This window comes from Carassius carassius, chromosome 4, assembly GCF_963082965.1.
Source record: "Carassius carassius chromosome 4, fCarCar2.1, whole genome shotgun sequence".
Lineage (NCBI taxonomy): Eukaryota > Metazoa > Chordata > Actinopteri > Cypriniformes > Cyprinidae > Carassius > Carassius carassius.
Window position 1 is genome coordinate 33,948,167 of NC_081758.1, and position 18,781 is coordinate 33,966,947.

An 18,781-nucleotide genomic window follows, 5' to 3' on the forward strand; every position below is an offset into this window, starting at 1 on the left:
TGGCAGAACGTGGATACTTTCATCATGTCTGTGAGCTTTTTATTTCCACACAGCCGTTTACAATGCACTCTTGCATTTGAGTTTTTTGGTGCATCAGTCAATTTAATTACTTAACATATGATCTAAAGATCCACACTCAAAAAAAGGTTTCCCATGTGTTGACGAAGGTACGGTAAATGTTTACTGATATAAACATTTTTATGTTTAAAGTTATATGAATGTTTTATGAATGTATTCAAATTATATGAATGAATGTAAGTTACATGAATATATAAATAAACTATTTACATTAGTTTCTGTGACTGGTCATCATGTCTTGTAATTATTTATTAAATTTTGGTTAATTTTGTTTTTTTTAAATCACGTTTTGGCTAACTAGTTAATCAAGGGGGAGCAGAAGTAACAGTAAAGGGTTAATTGAGATTCTATGTGATGCTAAGAGTTCAGAAAGAACATGAATATGAATCTAAATTGAAATTCTTTCTTTGAAATTACTGCAGTACCTCCATGCCCGGGTCTGACTACACCTTCCTCCACTTTCGCTAAGGTCTCAGTCGGATTATGGATTACTGCGGAGTCTTATTATCTCTCCCACCCATATGAGCAGTAATGTAGTGTGAAGGGAAGGGGTTGAGAGTTTAAATGAAGACCTCCTGCTGGTTAAGATCTCAGAACACACACCCTTTCCTCCCTCACTCACCACATTTGGGTTCTTGAATCTCTGCTTCCTGCCAGACCTGGGGGGGGGGTAGTTAGGGGAGAAAAAAAACGGTGTCCTGTGATGTCGCACCATGAGGGGGGTGAGTTTGTCTCCCATTTCCTCTTCCTCCTTTGAGACATCCAGGAGCTCCTCACACCACCAGTCTTGTTAGTGAGAATGTCTGATTTGGCCCTTTCACTGTGTGTCTCACACTTTTTGTTTTGCACTTTCAGTGTCGCTCTATAGAACCTACCGTCAGCTGTGATCACAGTCGTCTTTCATATTTTTTTCACAATTCCTACAACCTTTTTATCTGTCTTTCTCTCTATACAGAGAGCACTCTGTTGATTTCTTTCTTCATCTCTGGCATCATGATCTTCATCCTTGTTGCTTCTCCCTTTCAGAGAGATGCTCATCTCCCATGGATTCTGAGTTCCTCTCCTCTTCCTTCATTAAAGTTTCTTTATGGTTATCCTCCGTATTGGCTGGTTTTGGAGGAATCGGAGGGGGGTCAGACCACAGACTCGTAGAAGGTGGCTGTTCTTCAGATTTAGCCTTCAAATAGAGCGATAGTTTTTGGAGTTTCACAATGGTCCCCTTATGAATCTTTTGCACGTCCATCTTTGCCTGGCTGTCTGAAGATTTCAGTGAGTCCTGAAAATAGCATTACACGGCTGTCAGCTCAATTTTCACTCTATTTTGTCTGTTTTATTCTGTTCATTCAGTTCTCCTGATCATCCAGATACATTTATGCAGTATATTATAATTTTTTTATAGTCAGAATGTCTTTTATTTGGCCAATACAATGGTGATAGCAGAGCGCAAGTCTTAATTTTTGAAAGTCTTAATTTTGTACATTTTGTGGCACATAAACAAGGAACACAATTTAAGATACAGTATTTTGGATGAAACCGGTAAGCTTGAGACTGTACCATAGACTGGCAAATAAATAAAAGTGTCAAGGTCCAGGAGAGTATGAAAAGATTAGTCCATCTGCCATCAGTGATTCAACCGTAACGTTATGAAGCAACGAGAATACTTTTGTACACAAAGAAAACAAAAATAACGACTTTATTCAACAATTCCTCTCCTCTGTGTCTCTCCAAATCAGCTTTTATAACGTTACGATTGATCCATTGATGGCAGATGGACTATTCTGATGATGCTTTTCATTCTTTCCTGGACCTTGACACTGTTATTTATTTGCCAGTTTATGGGACAGTCTCAAATCCTACCGTTTTTCATCCAAAATATCTTATAGATAATATAATGAAACTTTTACGGGTTTGGAACAACGTGGGGGTAAGAGATTAATTACAAAATATTCATTTTTGAATAAACAAAACAGTCATCAGGTTGACTGTGAAAGTATGGAATTAATAATGCAAGTCAGGATAAAACCTCCAGACAACATGTCTTTTTTAATGCCCACAAAACCAAGAAATGTACTTCAAGTTCACCATTCAGACATAGATCAATCCTCTAAAATCCATGTGCATTAGAACACACCATAACGGCCATTCTTTATATACAGTACATACTGGAAATGAAATGGAAATGTGATTGCATCCAGCTTGTATCTTTAAAGCTTTTAAGAGCATTCTTGATGGAGTTATATAGATGCTGTTTGTTTTCCTTAAAGGCATTGTGTGTTTACAGTAATTATCTAGATATTAAGGTGGCATGCAAATAAAAAATAAATTAAGAAAGAGAAATCACATTTTTACACATTAAGCATCTTTTGTATAAATAAATATTGACTGTGTTTTGAAATTCTCAGTGTCATTGTGATTGTATGATTAATGGGTAGTGTTGTTGAGCGGTGTAGTGCTATAGCAGCACTTTGAAATGTATGCTTCCTTTCAGTGTCAACATGAATTTATGGCATAAGCTGCAAAAGGGTACAGTTTAAAGGTATCTCTTTGTTCTGGCATTGTAATGATATATACATTATACTGTACATAGCAAATCACTTTGAGATTTCTAGTATCTGCTTGATTTAAAAAGGATGTGCTGCTCTTTTACAGCCTGCAGTATGTGCATTAGCAGGATAGTCGTAAAATCTATGCTTACATTGCACTGCTGACCAAATGTGCAGGGCAACAATAAGAAAATACTCAATGTGGTACGGTTTACTTTCCTCTGAGACAGTGGGCCTCATAAATAATATGACTGAACATACTTGCAAACGTGCTTCAATTTCTTTTTCAAAGGAAGTATCAGAAATGGGACAATAATGTCTGGATCGCTGACTCAGTATAAGGATAATTTCTGCTCACACTAGTACACTTATTGTTCTAAAGGGACCAATGGATGCCAGTAATGTAATATTAGCATAACATAGGCACATACAAAAATGTGGTATTATGAGACTTTCTAAAAGGATTTGTGAAAAATGTTGTAAACGTAAAAGACATTGTTCCTCAAATAACCTCCCAGCATTTGCCTAATTCTTTCAGAGGTTTTAAACAGCAAGCATTAAAATATGCAGCTATTTATTGTGATTTTATGGCAACTAAAAGATTGTTCTTGTGAGTTAAAATCAACACTTTAGTAAAACATTTAGTTTAATTAGGTTCTGCAAATTACTTTCGGTTCCATTAAAGGGATAGTTCACCTAACATTGGAAATTTGAGAATTTACTCACCCCTGCAGGTCAGATGAGTTTGTTTCTTTATCAGAACGGATTATGAGAAATTTAGCATTACATCACTTGGTCACCAATGGATCCTTGCAGCGAATGGGTGCCGTCCGAATGAGGGTTAAAACATATGATAAAAGAATCACAATAACCCACAAGTCCATAATAATACACATGACTCCAGTCCATCAATTAATACCTTACGAAGCAAAAAGCTGTGTCTTTGTCAATAATCTTACATTTTAAATATATGTGAATATATATAAATATATTCTTTCTACAGAAAAAGTATTAAACATTACACTGTTTACCTGATGCAATTAACAAAGCACTTATACTGACTATGGAAAGCAGACAGTGAACAATTTGATTTAAAAGAGGTGTCTGTTTTCTTTTGATCGTAGCAGCGGTTATTCATCAAAAGATGGAGAAGAGTTTCATGACCAGGCACACTTCCTAATTCACTTCCTAAGAGCTAATTCAGATGTCTGGCTGGGGCACTGATGCTGTACAGTTCCTCCAAACTATTCCAGATCAGGATAGTATGCCGCATCCTCCACAAAAAAACTCTTATAAATGACCTCCAAGACTGGGAAGTGACCACAAATTGTGTTCAGCACTGATTTTATAACTGGTGCAATGTAATTCTTAGTGCATTCTCCTCTAATATGTTCTTTCTTGCATGTTTTGTATATTTGCGCAGTTTCCCTTAGGGATTGCTAAATTCAATCTCTCTATGTCTATAGCTACCTTGAGGTTTTAATTATCATTCCATTCTAGTTTACATGTTTTAGCATCCAAGTATAATTGTTTCATGCCAGTTGAGTGAGTTTTCATTAACAATATTTACAGTGAGGAAGACTCCAGGAGTGTTTGTAAACCTAAAACAATCTCTTCTCTGGAGAACGGCACACTGAGCTTGTTATTGCATCAAGTTGCAGGCAAATGCGAGGATTGGTCCTCAGATGAACAGGCCCCAGGGCAATCAGTGGACAATAAGCTAATAGGAAGCTAATAGTGCTAGGCTAATAGTTTCTGCCAGAAGACATCTGATAACAAGGGTTCTCTTACGAGAGCTCTCTCGTACTGCGTCTTAGCTAAGACGCTACGGGAAAAGTCTCTTTTCACGAAATACTGAAGCAAAAAATTATCCTTAATTTTGTATTTTTGTAAAGCGCATTTGCAGCAGTACACAGCCATAGGCGAGACGGCTCGCTCGCTCACTGGCTTGTTCTGCGGCAACTGCACAGCCTATCGAGCGCAGGCTGATGCAACATCAGACCAATAAGGGCGCTTCGCGCCCTTCTTGCCACTTCCCGCCGAAACGGGTGTGGCCCAACCTATAAAAGGAGCTCGAAAAGGCTGACTCACCTGATTTTTCATCTCTTCAGCGAAGCTCACGCATCGCTGGATCACGAGGAAGCAAGCGCCGTCTGGAAGAGCACATCAGCAGGACGAGCCATCCTGAAGCCGCTGGCACCGCCGCCTTCCACTGCCGTTCCTGCTGCGCTATCCGGCGCCCATATCCTTTATAATCCTTGTTCTGTCATAATCTGTGTGTGTGTTCGCCCTGCGACGCACGTTCACAAAAGAGCTGCGTCTTTTTAAAGATGCCTTCGTGCGGCTCGTGCAGAACCCCGCTCAGCGAAGGAGATCGTCATGTCATCTGCGTCTCCTGTCTGGGTGAAGACCATGCAGCGCTCGCGCTCGCTGATGGAGGATGTCCTCATTGCGAGCTGATGCCTATGGTGACTCTGAGGACTCGCCTGGCATACTTCTCGAAGCCTGCATCATCCGCTGCGCCGCAGCGCCGTAAGAAGCGCCGCTCGCAGCGCCTACCAGAACCGCCTCCAGCTCGGCCGAGCTCGCCGGTTCCCTCCGCTTCGCCGGTCTCCCCTGCATCGCTTCCCGATGCTCAGTGTCCGCTGCTTGCCGACGCGTCATCGGAGGAAGTGGATCTCAGGCCCGCGTCGGAGGAAGAAGACACGTGCTCTCTGCTGGCTTCGGGCAGTGAGGGTTGGACGAGCTCCGTGGATCTCGCGCCAGCTGCTCAGAGGCCCAGCAGACGGGGGGATATCGATAAGGAGCTGATGCGTGTACTCTCGTTGGCCGCGGCGAGCCTCGGCCTCGAGTGGTCTGCACCAGCGCCCCCTTCACGTTCCCGGCTGTATGGTAGCTATCTTCCGGATGAGCGCTCTTCCTCAAGCTCAAAACACGCCCCTTTTCTTCCTGAGCTTCACGAAGAAGTGGCGAAGGCTTGGGACGCTCCATTCTCGGCGAGAATCCGCTCATCTGTTTCGCCAGCATTCTCCACACTGGACGGTGCTAAGAACAGAGGCTACCTGTCACTTCCGCCGGTGGAACAGGCTATAGCAGCGCACCTTTGCCCGCCCTCTGCTGGACGGCGGACTAAGGCGGCGTTGCCATCCAAAGCCTGCCGCATGACGTCATCGCTGCTCACACGGATATTCTCTGCTGCTGGGCAGGCTGCGTCTGCGTTACACACCATGGCGACGCTACAGATTTTCCAGGGCGATCTTCTCCGCAAGCTGGATGAGATGGGACCTGAAGCGATCTGTCTCGCGGATCTGAGGAGTGCTTCGGATCTCTCCCTCCGCGCTGCTAAGTCCGCTGCACAGGCCATGGGACGGGTTATGGCTTCCGCTACGGTGGCTGAGAGGCATTTGTGGCTGACGCTTTCTGACATCAAGGAGTCTGAGCGCGCTGCGTTTCTTGACGCTCCGCTAACTCCTACCGGCCTCTTTGGATCTTCCGTCAACGAGTTTGTGGAGAGATTCGCCGAGGACCAGAAAGCTTCACAGGCGTTCAAGCACTTCTTGCCGAAGCGCTCCAGTTCTGCAGCTAGCCGCTCTAGACCGGCCCCACAGAGCTCTCAGTCACGCCCACCGCCTCCTGCTGCGCCATCACGACAGCGTCAGCAACGCAGCTCGGGACCCCGTTCTCGCTCTTCGAGCCGTCGCCCCGCGCCGCGGGAGCCGCGGCAGAGGATTGCGGTGAAGCCAGAAGCCCCGAAAGCATCCTAGCACTGCTGGGAAAGCGCCGGTGTTCGAGTTCCGCTGCGGCCGAGCTCTCACCCAAGCGCGCCGCTGTTGCAGTTCCAAGAGTTGCGACTGCCTCAGTGTTTTCTGCAATGAGCAAGCCTGCACGAGTGCCCGCTTGCCTGCACACAAAAGCCGTTATCACGGCTACCCAGATGTTTCACAAAAACAGCGTTTTTTCTGGTGTCCCGGCCACGGCCGATGGTGCTATAAATGTTGTGACGATGCCCACTCCTCAGTGCCCATCTCCACATGTAAGCACAGCCCTACACACAGGGCCTGCGCTCATAATGTCGACTCAAGTCGGTCGCGCACACTACATAGTAAACGTGCCCACCCCTCAGTGCCCACAATTACTATGTCACACGCGTCATGCGGTTTCTGTAAAAACGAAACCCGTGCACGCTCGTCCGGCCACGGCCGATGGTGCTTTAAATGCAGTGACGATGCCCACTACCCAGTGCCCATCCCCACATGTAAGCACAGCCCTGCACACAGGGCGGGCGCACATAAGATCGACACAGATCGGTCGAGCGCGCCGCATAGTAAACGTGCCCACTTCCCAGTGCCCACATACACTATGTCACTTACGGCGCGGGGCTTCTGTAAAAACGAGGCCCGTGCACGTACATTCTGCACAGGCAGACGGCGAGTTGGAAGTGGTAAAAGTGCACACATGCAACCCACGGTTACTCGCAGATATATTGAGTCCCACGGGACCCGCTCAGCCTCCCTCCAGTCGGTTAAGCGCCGGAACGGGGTCGAGGATGAGCGATCTGCCCGCTGTGATCAGCGCGCTCCCCGCCTCAGATGCGCAGCACACTCGAGCGCCGCCGTTGCCCAGTCAACGGAGCGCGTGTCACATCCAGCCCTTAGCCATTCATGCGAATGCATGGTCAGCGCTTCCAGGGGTTTCGGATTGGGTGCTAGGCATTATAAAGAGAGGCTACTCGCTACAGTTTTCTCGACGCCCACCGCGCTTCTCAGCGCGCGTCGAAACTACGGTCAAAACAGAAGTAGCACACATACTTCGGGCCGAAATATCGAAACTGTTGAGCAAAGGGGCTGTAGAGCCTGTGTCTCAAGCTCAAAGCGAGGGGGGGCTGTACAGCAGATACTTTCTGGTGCCCAAGAGAGACGGGGGTCTCAGGCCCATACTGGATCTAAGGCAGCTGAACAAGGCATTGATGAAACGCAGTTTCAAAATGCTCACGACCAGGAAGCTCCTCGCGCAGATTCGCGGAGGGGACTGGTTTATGTCAATAGATCTGAAGGACGCGTATTTTCAAATACAGATAGCGTCAAACCACAGGCGGTTTTTGAGATTCGCCTTCGAGGGCCAGGCATACCAGTTTGCAGTCCTGCCATTCGGCTTGTCCGTAGCTCCTCGTACGTTTACGAGGTGCATGGATGCAGCGCTCGCTCCTCTCAGACTCAGAGGCATACGAGTGCTGAATTATTTGGACGACTGGCTAGTTCTGGCCCAATCACGAGCGGAGCTCGTGAACCACAGGGCTGTTTTACTCGATCACCTCGAGAAGCTCGGCCTCAGTGTCAATTGGGCGAAGAGTTCGCTGAACCCCAGTCAGACGATCCTGTTTCTGGGTATAGTTCTGGACTCGTGTTCCATGACGGCGCGACTGTCACCACAGCGCACGATGGGCATTCAGCGCGCAGCGAGTTCTTTCCGCTGCGGCGCGACTGTGTCGCTCAAACACTGTCAAAGGATGCTGGGTCTCATGGCCTCAGCATCTCCGGTTCTGCGGCTGGGCCTGCTCCGCATGCGCCCCCTGCAGTTCTGGCTGAAGGCTCGGGTGCCGCGCAGAGCGTGGGCGTCTGGCCGGCTGCATTTCAAGGTCGATCAGAGCTGCGTTGCGGCTCTAGCACCTTGGACAGCGAACGGCTGGTACCGATCAGGTGTAAGCCTGGGGACTTCCCCGAGTGTGAAAATGGTGTCGACGGACGCCTCCACTTCGGGATGGGGAGCGCTGCTCGAAGGCAGACCGTCCTTTGGCCTATGGTCAGAACGGGAAAAGCTCCATCATATCAACTGCCTGGAAATGCTGGCAGTGGAGAATGCGCTGACGCGCTTTTGTCCCCATATCAAGGATCACCACGTCGTAGTCCGTTCGGACAACATATCCGTGGTGTCCTACATAAATCGCCAGGGCGGTCTCGGGTCCCGAAACCTGTACAGGCTGACGGAACGCCTCCTGATTTGGGCTCAGCGCAACGTGCGCTCGCTGAGAGCGGTGCATGTGCCTGGACTGCAGAATCTGGGTCCAGACAGGCTGTCCAGAGGCAATGTCCCTACGAGCGAATGGTCTCTACACCCGCAAACAGTTCGGCTGTTGTGGGAGAGATTTGGCAAGGCGGAGGTGGACCTCTTTGCGTCCCACGAAAACGCTCACTGCCCCGCATTCTTTTCCAAGAACGAAAGCGCGCTGTCACGGAAATGGCCGTGCTGCCCGCTTTATGCGTTCCCTCCCGTCTCCCTCCTTCCGCAGGTGATAGAACGGGTGAGAGAAACGAGATGTTCAATACTGCTTGTGGCACCTCTTTGGAAGAACCAACCATGGTTCCCAGATTTGATGCAATTAGCGGATGTCGCCCCATGGCCGGTACCGTTGAGGAGAGATCTCCTCTCGCAGGCCAGGGGCTCGATTTGGCACCCTCAACCGGAGTTGTGGTCCCTCCATGTATGGGCACTCAACGGTTACCCGCTGATCTCGCAGTGGGAGTGCTAAATACCATCACTCAGGCTAGAGCTCCGTCGACACGACGTCTGTATGCCTCGAAGTGGTCGGTGTTCTCCAGCTGGTGCACAGCTCGAGGTTATTCACCCCTTAGTTGTGAGGTGACGGAGGTCCTCTCCTTCCTACAGGAGCTGTTGGATAAGGGCAGAGCCCCATCCACGCTCAAAGTTTATGTGGCGGCCATCGCGGCGTTTTCTGAAACGGCGTCCGGTCAGTCAATAGGAAGGAACGATTTAGTCATCCGGTTCCTCAGAGGAGCTAGGAGGCTGAATCCTCCCAGGCCTCCGTCAGTCCCTATGTGGGACCTCGCGGCGGTTTTGGAGGCCTTGAAGGGTCCCCCTTTTGAGCCTATCCAATCGGTTAGCCTTCAGCATATGTCGTTCAAGACAGTATTCTTGTTGGCTCTCGCTTCTGTGAAGCGTGTGGGTGATTTGCACGCGCTCTCGGTGAGCCAGTCGTGCTTGGAGTTTGGGCCCAATGACTCAAGGGTCATACTCAAACCTAGGCACGGTTATGTGCCGAAATCCCTCAACACACCGTTTCGGGCTCAGGTTATTGCCCTGTCCGCCCTGCCGGTGTCAGGGGAGGATGGAGACTCGAGTCTTCTTTGCCCTGTCAGGGTTTTAAGAGCTTATGTGTCTCGCTCTGCTGCCTTTAGGCAGACGGAGCAGCTATTTGTCTCATTCGGTGGACGTTCCAAAGGAATGGCTGTTTCGAGACAGACTCTATCCAGATGGATAGTTGACGCCATAGCGTTAGCTTACGCTTCCAGGGGCCTTCAGTGCCCGTTGGGCGTCAGAGCACACTCCACAAGAGGCGTCGCCTCATCGTGGGCGTGGTCTACTGGGATCTCCTTGCAGGATATATGTATGGCGGCGGGTTGGGCCTCGCCGTCTACATTTATCAGGTTCTATAACCTGGAGGTTCCCGCCTTGCAAGCAAGGCTGCTGTCGGTATAGAAGAATCAGGGCCCTGAGGGGAATTCTGAATTCATGAGCGCTAGACGCTGCCGACTGTTATATGGGCAGTATTGCGTAAGACCCGCATTGCCACATTGGTCAGGCCTTGCCTCGGCTGTGTGATGTCATATTGCCGCATCTACGGATGCTGCTAGATATGGGACGGAGGGTTTTTTCCCCCTTTTTCTGTCCCGGACTCTCTGTGAGTCCCTCAGGTGACTGTGCACTGTATATCCTGGGCGTTGCTTCAGGTTTATCGGTGTGTGATCCCTGCGCGCACGGCGTTTTACATCGGGTTCCCGTAGCGTCTTAGCTAAGACGCAGTACGAGAGAGCTCTCGTAAGAGAACGTACTCGGTTACTAAACGTAACCTCGGTTCTCTCTAGAAGAGCGAACGAGTACTGCGTTCTCTGCCGTGCGTACGATTCACTCTGGTTCGCTTCGGCGATGAAATAAATCAGGTGAGTCAGCCTTTTCGAGCTCCTTTTATAGGTTGGGCCACACCCGTTTCGGCGGGAAGTGGCAAGAAGGGCGCGAAGCGCCCTTATTGGTCTGATGTTGCATCAGCCTGCGCTCGATAGGCTGTGCAGTTGCCGCAGAACAAGCCAGTGAGCGAGCGAGCCGTCTCGCCTATGGCTGTGTACTGCTGCAAATGCGCTTTACAAAAATACAAAATTAAGGATAATTTTTTGCTTCAGTATTTCGTGAAAAGAGACTTTTCCCGTAGCGTCTTAGCTAAGACGCAGTACTCGTTCGCTCTTCTAGAGAGAACCGAGGTTACGTTTAGTAACCGAGTACGTTTTATTTACAGTTACATAAGTTAAAATTTGGAAGTTGTGTTGTAGTGTAGGTTTTCTTGTCTACACTAGACACATGCAGCTATCATAAATACAACTTTATGCTAGTAAAGAAATAAACAGGTTGTGCTGAGAGAAAGGGGCAGACTTACACACCTGTGTGCAGATGTGACTAATTACCTTGTTTGTGTGAGAGTCTGTGGTTTCTTTCTCAGGAGGAAAAAAAGCCATTTGGACGGAGAGAAGTGCGTGTTCTGCTACTCTGTCACTAGGGCCAGTACGAGGGGCACTGCAGGGGCGCTGGACAATTACCACAAGTCACACAGCATCACCTCAATCAGACGTGGCCTGGAGCAGCGCACTTTCCTGTGGCTATATCTCTGGGATGGTGCAATAAAAGGTGATACATGCAAAATCCTATCAATGACATTTCTGCCAGATGCATAGACATGTTCTAAAAGTAAAAGCATTAACAAAGGAGTGCTAAAATGTACCATGGTTATACCATGTTTTTGGACATGGTACAGTGGTCATGCCAAAATTGTATGGATGTGTTTAATGGTAGTACAATGATATTCTTTAAATTAACATATGAATGCAATTAACTTATATGCTAATCGTTCAGTACCATGGCTTGTTGTCACAGTTATTACAATGATTATATATGAGTAAACTGTGAATAGTTTGTAACATAATTGTTGTATTTTTTTTTACACTTCATTGTCTGTGATTTCTGTTTGCCAAAACAATGGTTTTGAATAATATTAGGTTTAATGCATTTCACAACAATCTTAATTTGAATGAATGAATGAATTAATTAATTAATCCTATATTCACTGTGGTAAGACAATCGTGATTTTTAATAGTATTTATATACCACTACAGTTTGCATTAATATTTTTTTTTTTTTTCAGTTCTTATTTTAATTTTATTTTTTGTACTTTTGTTATGTGCTCGTTTCATTTTTAGTAATTAGTTTATTTTATTTTTTCTATTTCTATTTTCTTTTTTTTTCTTTTTTTTTCATATTTCTGTTTGTTTGTTGTTTCTATTTTATTTTTTTTTAGTACTTAAACTAGTACTTTTTTATTTAAGTTAGTCACCAGGGAAACGTATCTCCTTTTCTGTTTAAGTGTTTTACGTTTACATTTCACCTTATATTTATTTCAATTAAAGAAAAATATCTTTTTTAAGTAGTTTTAGTTTTAGTTAACAGTGACAACACTGGTGACAACAAACTATACCAATGTCACAGTAACTTTGTAAGGAAGAAAGAGAAAAAAAAAGTGGGAGTATTTGTGCATGTGTAGGAAAAAGAAAGCATGTGAGAGGAATAATGAAAGAGAGAGAATTGTCAAGAGCATCATTGTGTAATGCTAATGGGAACCATTCCCCTTACAGCTGATATCTAATGAGTTTTCATCAATCATCTCCCTTATTGTTTCATTTAGGAGATTTGATAAAGAGACTGTGCTTGTTTTTGTTTTTTTTCAGACATCTCAATCCTCCTCTGTTTCTCTGGTTTCTTTAGAGCTTCACACTGAAGCCTCTAGATCTCTCATGGACGTCATTTTGGAGCCCCTACAAGGACACGGCCCCACACTGGAACAGGTCTACTGGGGAAATGTGTGAATGTGTGTGTGTAATGGAAAAGGTGGGATTAGATCCATCATACTACAATACGGTTAGAAGGTGCAGGTTTTCATTGTGTGTGTGTGTGTGTGTGTGTGTGTGTTTGTGTATGTGTATTTATGAGACATTTCAATATTATACATATTGCACACTGAATGTCCATTTTCCATGAAGTGTTGGATCTTTTTTTTCTGAGAAGAAGCTACACAACTGCTCAAAACTGTTGTTGTAGCAAAAATATGCTAATGAAATCCCCAAGTCACCAAATCATAAATTCTCTCTCCCAACCATCAAAGGTTTTCAGAGATCCCTGGCAACCACATAAACAACCCACAGCTTGTGTGGCGGTGTGTGGTTGTGCATGTGTATAATAAAGACAGGCAGTCGAAGAGAGAGAGAGAGAGAGAGAGAGAAAGTCTGGTTTCAATAAGGGAACATAAGCAAGTGTCACATACGCCACCCTTCCCTTGAAGATTAGCTTGGGGAGGGGGGTTTTGGGGGGGAGGGGTTATAAACCATGCAATCATTTTTTTAACATGAGACTTTACAAGGATGCAAAGAGAGAGAAAGAGAGACCCAGATTCAGAATGAGACAGACGCTATGACTGACCTATGAATCCCTTTATTAATGACACTCACAGTACATTCCTAATTATGTGCTGTAGCTTGTAATGTACCAAAAGGGTGAATGTTTTGAGGGTGAATGGGATCTAATCCAGACAACAGAATTTATTGATGCTACATGTAGCTCAGAAATACTACAATTTGGCATATAACTTCTATTGCATTGCTTGAACTGTGGACATGAATAATAGCTCAAAATGTATGACTTGAGGAGAGATGCATTATCATTAAGCATTTTAAGTTGACTAACTATCACTAACTATTCTAAGAAGTCAAAGTTTACAGTTTTCACCTGTCTGATTTTGAGGGGGTGGGGGGGTGGTTGCGGTTACCTGACAGTTGTTGTTATTGTTAACCACAACTGAAACTATTACAATTATTTTTGTTGATTGAAATAAAATTTAAGTATTAAAAGAAAAACAACAGAAATCAGGAAATGTTGCTTTGGCAACTAACTGAATTAAAAGAGTTTAAGTTGATAATAAAATAATAAAAATTAAATAAAGCTAAATAGAAATATTAGTAAAATAATGAAATAATTCAAAACATAAAAATAAATTCTAATTCAAACTTCTAAAAATTCATCTAGAACACGCTAATAAACATATAGCATGTTCTTACAATGTCTGAGAATATTAGCATTTAACATTCTTGACCTTGAGTGGGTCTTGCATGAACTAACCAAGAATCTGTATACAGGTGCCTATGTCCTCTGGAGGAGAGAAAGAGTGAGAACAGTACAGTACTGTACTGTTTAAGTGCCCACTTTTAGAACAATATTTGTCCTTGGCCTAGATGTGCCATTACTCAAATCTCCCCACAGGTGAAACCACACAGTACATCCATTTAATGCAAAACTATCAAATGTCACAGTCTAGCGATCTAGGGCATTCAAGCTAAGTCAAAGTGTTTATTTGGTCACCAAAGTCCCTTTCAAGGAAAGTCAGTTCACTTGGCAGCCATATTTTCAACACCTCCAAGCGGCTACCTACAGTATCTACCTGAATGAAACTGCTTGCCAAAACCCACATTTTAGTAACAAAGCAACAAAAGTTCATATAAATCTGCCCCATAAATGTTGTTGTTTTTTAATGCTCAAATTGCATCAAAAAAGCATATATTTCAGGCTGAAGCAGCCATGTCCGGTACCAAGCGCATATCTCACAACACTGTTTCTGTGGGAACCGGAGCCTAAAAGCAGCTGACAACTTTACCATTGGGAGTGGACTTATTCCACAATAGTTTGCTTTGCATTTTCTCTAGTTCATAGTTAAATGACTGAAACATCTATAATCTTTGTGCTGGGTTTCAACACTGTGGAAGTGCACTGATCTGACACTCAAAAATAACTTTGCTACAGTAGCAAAACCAGTTAATTCGATTTTTTACCTAATGGCATCCAGATAATTTTCCATCTTATTCCAAAGTGTTTATTTGCATTAAATTATTTGGATTTCCATGTACCAGCCAGTAAGATTTAATATTCAAAATGATTGAATGTATATTGGAATTTCAGCATTTATTTTTCCTTGTCAATTTTTGCTTGTTTTTAGCATAAAATCACTTTTCTCACGTGCATCACTCTCAGGCAGCAGTATATGGTGGGCATTTTCTTAATATTCAGTCATGAAACAAAGGTGTCTACCTCACTTTCCCTAAACCATTACCCTGCAGTGAGTCACTGTTGCACCTGAGAGAAACTGCCATTATTTGTCTATTATTCTGCTGAATATTTACTAATTAAATTAATTAAAATTAAAAACTTCACTATGATTTGGAATCTGCCTTTGTATTTAGCTAGTGAACAAGAACATTACTAATACACTGCCAATACATAGCTCATCTGGCATGTTTTGTTGACTAATAATAGTAACAGGCAATTTACTCTCCTAAAGCTCTTTTAGGGCTTATTTAGGGTAGAAGCTCTCAGTTGAACTATTAGACCGGTGAGGTCCCCTGTTCTGTTAGAGTAAAGAGTGAGTTCAGAGAATACTAGTTTACATGCAGACTGAAGTCTTTTGGGATTAAGCTTGGAGCCGTTGTCAGGCACCCCAGTCAGCAGGGAGTCTGTCTCCGTCACCGCATGTACATGTGGAGCATGAGCCTTTTGACAATGTTGTTTGAATATGTGTGTTTGATTATGCTTGTGTGCACATCTGTATTTTTTACATTTCCATTTGCTTATGTCTTCTTGGCTGATGCGTTTTTATAGTATTTTCTGTGCAGTTATATGTGAGTTAACTGAAAGTGCATGTCATTGTGTCTGTGACTTTGTGCATTTAGTGTGTGTTTGTGTCTGTTTTCCAGTTCATAACTGTCAGGTCCTGGATGGTGGCCTGTTCCCTCGTGGTAAAAGCCGTTGTTTGCTTGATGCATCTGTCGTTCTGTACAGTATGTCTCTCCAGACAACTCTCGCAACACGATACCTCTCTGTTAGCTTCACCTCATCTTCAAACAAACAGTGCAGCTTCAGAGTGACAGCTTCTCTCCTATATATGGTCAAAGACCTTTATTTCCTCCAATGTCATAGCGTCATGTGGTCCTCACTTTTCGCCATGGCCGATTTTGTTTCCATCGCTTGCTGCAAGGAGATATATGTGTGTGTGTGTGTGTGTGTGTGTGTGTTTGTGTCAGTAAGATTTTTTAATACTTCAATTTAGCGAGGATGCATTACATTGCTCAAAAGTGACAGTGGAGACAATATTCTGAAAGATTTCTGTTCTTTTGAGTTTTTTTCTATTCATCAAAGAATCCTGAAAAAATGCATCATGTTTTCCACAAATATATTAAGTAGAAAAACTTTTTTCAACATTGATAATAATAATGTTTCTGAGTTTCTGAGTCCCAGACTCAGTTTCTAAATGTTCCTATAGGGCATCAAATCAGCATTTTAGAATGATTTCTGAAGGATCAGGTGACATTGATTACTGAAATAATGGCTGCTGGAGATTAATAAAACAATAATTAATAATAAAAACATTTTAAAAAAACAAGAATTAATTACATATTAAAATATATTTAAATAAAAAACAGTGATTTACGTTTTACAAAATATTTCACAATACTGTTTTACTGCAGTTTTTGCCAAATGAGTCTTAGTGAGAATATATAAATAAAAAATGTTACCGATCAGAGACATTTGAACGTTAGTGTAGTTCAACATTTCATGACAAGCAGCACCTGCACCTTCCTCAGAACTGTCCCCAACATCTTTTAAAAAAAGAAGACACACTATAGTATAGTGAAGTGGTTTCTTAGTCACATAAATGAAGACTAGTTTTCTTGACTAGAGTGCTTTAATCATTTTATAAAAGCACAATCATTTCAATTCACAGTTAAGGCTGCTAAAATTCTATGAGAACACTCTCATCCCAAAAGCAGCATTATTGCCTGGTGTTACTGCAGGAAACTTGTGATGGCCTTTGTTTAAAACTCCCTTTGTACCTAAATGCACACTACTCAATTATTCAGTTACATTTGAGAGATTTGATGGTCTGATGTGAAGTGGCTTTTCATTGTTCTCCATACAATTTTTTCCTTTTTCTTGGAATCGTATGAATAGTTTTGCATATTTGCTGTATTATTTACCATATGGCAAAAAATTATTTATAAATACTGTAATAATGCTGCCTATGACACCTTGTTTTAGTCAAAGTTGTGTTGGGCTAAATTAATAGTTTTCAGACTAGTATTTTTTATATTTAATTGTAGTGGGGTTTTTAGGTAGAAGGTGAGTATTAAAAATCTGATGAAACTGATGAAATCCATGCACGTTAAGGATGCTGACTTAGAAGGTAGCTGTCTATGAAGACAGTAGTAAACAAGGTTTTTGTTTTGTTTTTTGCAACAAAATTATTTTAGTGCTGATATAAAAATCATGAGATGATGAAGAGAGTAACGAGTATGTAAGTCAATTGCTTGTTCCTTTTAAGGAAATTACATATTATACAATGATTTACCATTGTTTAAAGATTCAGGAGTGATGGCCAAGTTATTACTGTACACCATTTATTTTTATAACAGCAGTAAATCATGGCATTTATGCTGAAGTCTTCCTCTTCTCTCTGAAAAGTGTGTGTGGAGAGGACAGCGTGGAGTCAAAAGCTTCACTCTGAGATAGCAGTTTGGAGGTTAAGTGCTGTAATAAAACTACAAAGGACAATGTCACTCTTCTTGGGGCGTTCTTGTGTGCTGCCAGGCTTGAGCGTTTGGTATTTGGTGTATAATTACAAAGAAGAAAGACAACTCAAGACTCTTATTAGCAAAATGTTTAAAGTAGCAGCCCACTGTGTAAGGTATATATTTATGCTTGATGGTGTGATTTTGTGTGTGTGCATAACTGAATGTATTAAGCAGGTGAATTTTAGAGTGTAGCCTTCAGCCCTCTTGACCTCATGAATATTGCATCAGTAGACTGAGGGCATGCAGAAGCGTGGATGAAATATTTACTGCTGTACCACCTCCACCTCCATTCTTGTTTTAGGCAAGTGTTTGTTCTAACTATGATGAACCACTGTGTAAATAACTGGCCTTTATGTGCACATTAACCCTTAAAGGCATGTGTGTTTTACACATTATTAATACTCTACGTGCCTCACATTTACAAATTGCCCAGATGCAAAAATGTCAGGCATTTTAGTCAAGAAAATAATAATATTGAATATATTTTGTTATATTCTGGTATTTTATTTGTCACTTATAGAACATGATTCATTACTTTTGTACTGCATTTATATTTTAAAACACAACAACATATAGGCCTACTGAGCTATCCACCTTATTTTGCAATGTTTCCAGCTGTTTTGTGAATGTGCGAGACTTCATCAGCTACTATAGGGAAATGACAAGTTCATAATAAAGACAATATATTAAAATAATACAGTAAAAAAAAGAAAAAAAAAGAAAAACATGTTTCAAGCAGCATAATGAGCTGTTTTGTACAGCTAAAATTAACTGGAACCAACACCATAAGCCAGATGCATTAAAGTTACAAATGGCTGTGACCATTCTTATGGGAAATATTAGGTGGATACATAGAGGAATGCTGTACATTGGAAACTGCACATTGTTTACTTATTGGTTTAACTGCACACTATAAGAAATAGTAGAAAAGTACATGATCAATGGTTTTTTTCTCTCTCTCTCTTAGACAATTAATCACAGAAGAAGTGGTAGGGCCCAAAAATAAATAAAATAAATAAAATGATGAGGTAGAGGGTGGAATGAGATTCTGAGTCACTAAAGGGTTAATGCAGTATTTTTGCTTAAAATATTCTATATTAAGAACTGTATTGATCCAAAATAAAGGAGGTATCATGTAAACACAGTGACTGTGTAGTGTAGGATATAGAAGATTTAAGTTAATCTAGGAGTATTTACCCATGTATGACTAAATAAATAATAATAATAATAATAATTTTTGTAAAATAATTATTGTAACTGATCTGAATAACTTTTCTAGATAAATAACAAAACTTTAATCGTAATCTTGTATAACATTTACATTTGTAGATTCAGTGATGAATTGTAATGTTTTGTTTATCATATTAATTTGAGTAAGTATTCTGAAACATATGACCTTACAATACATTTCACATAACGTTCACACCTACT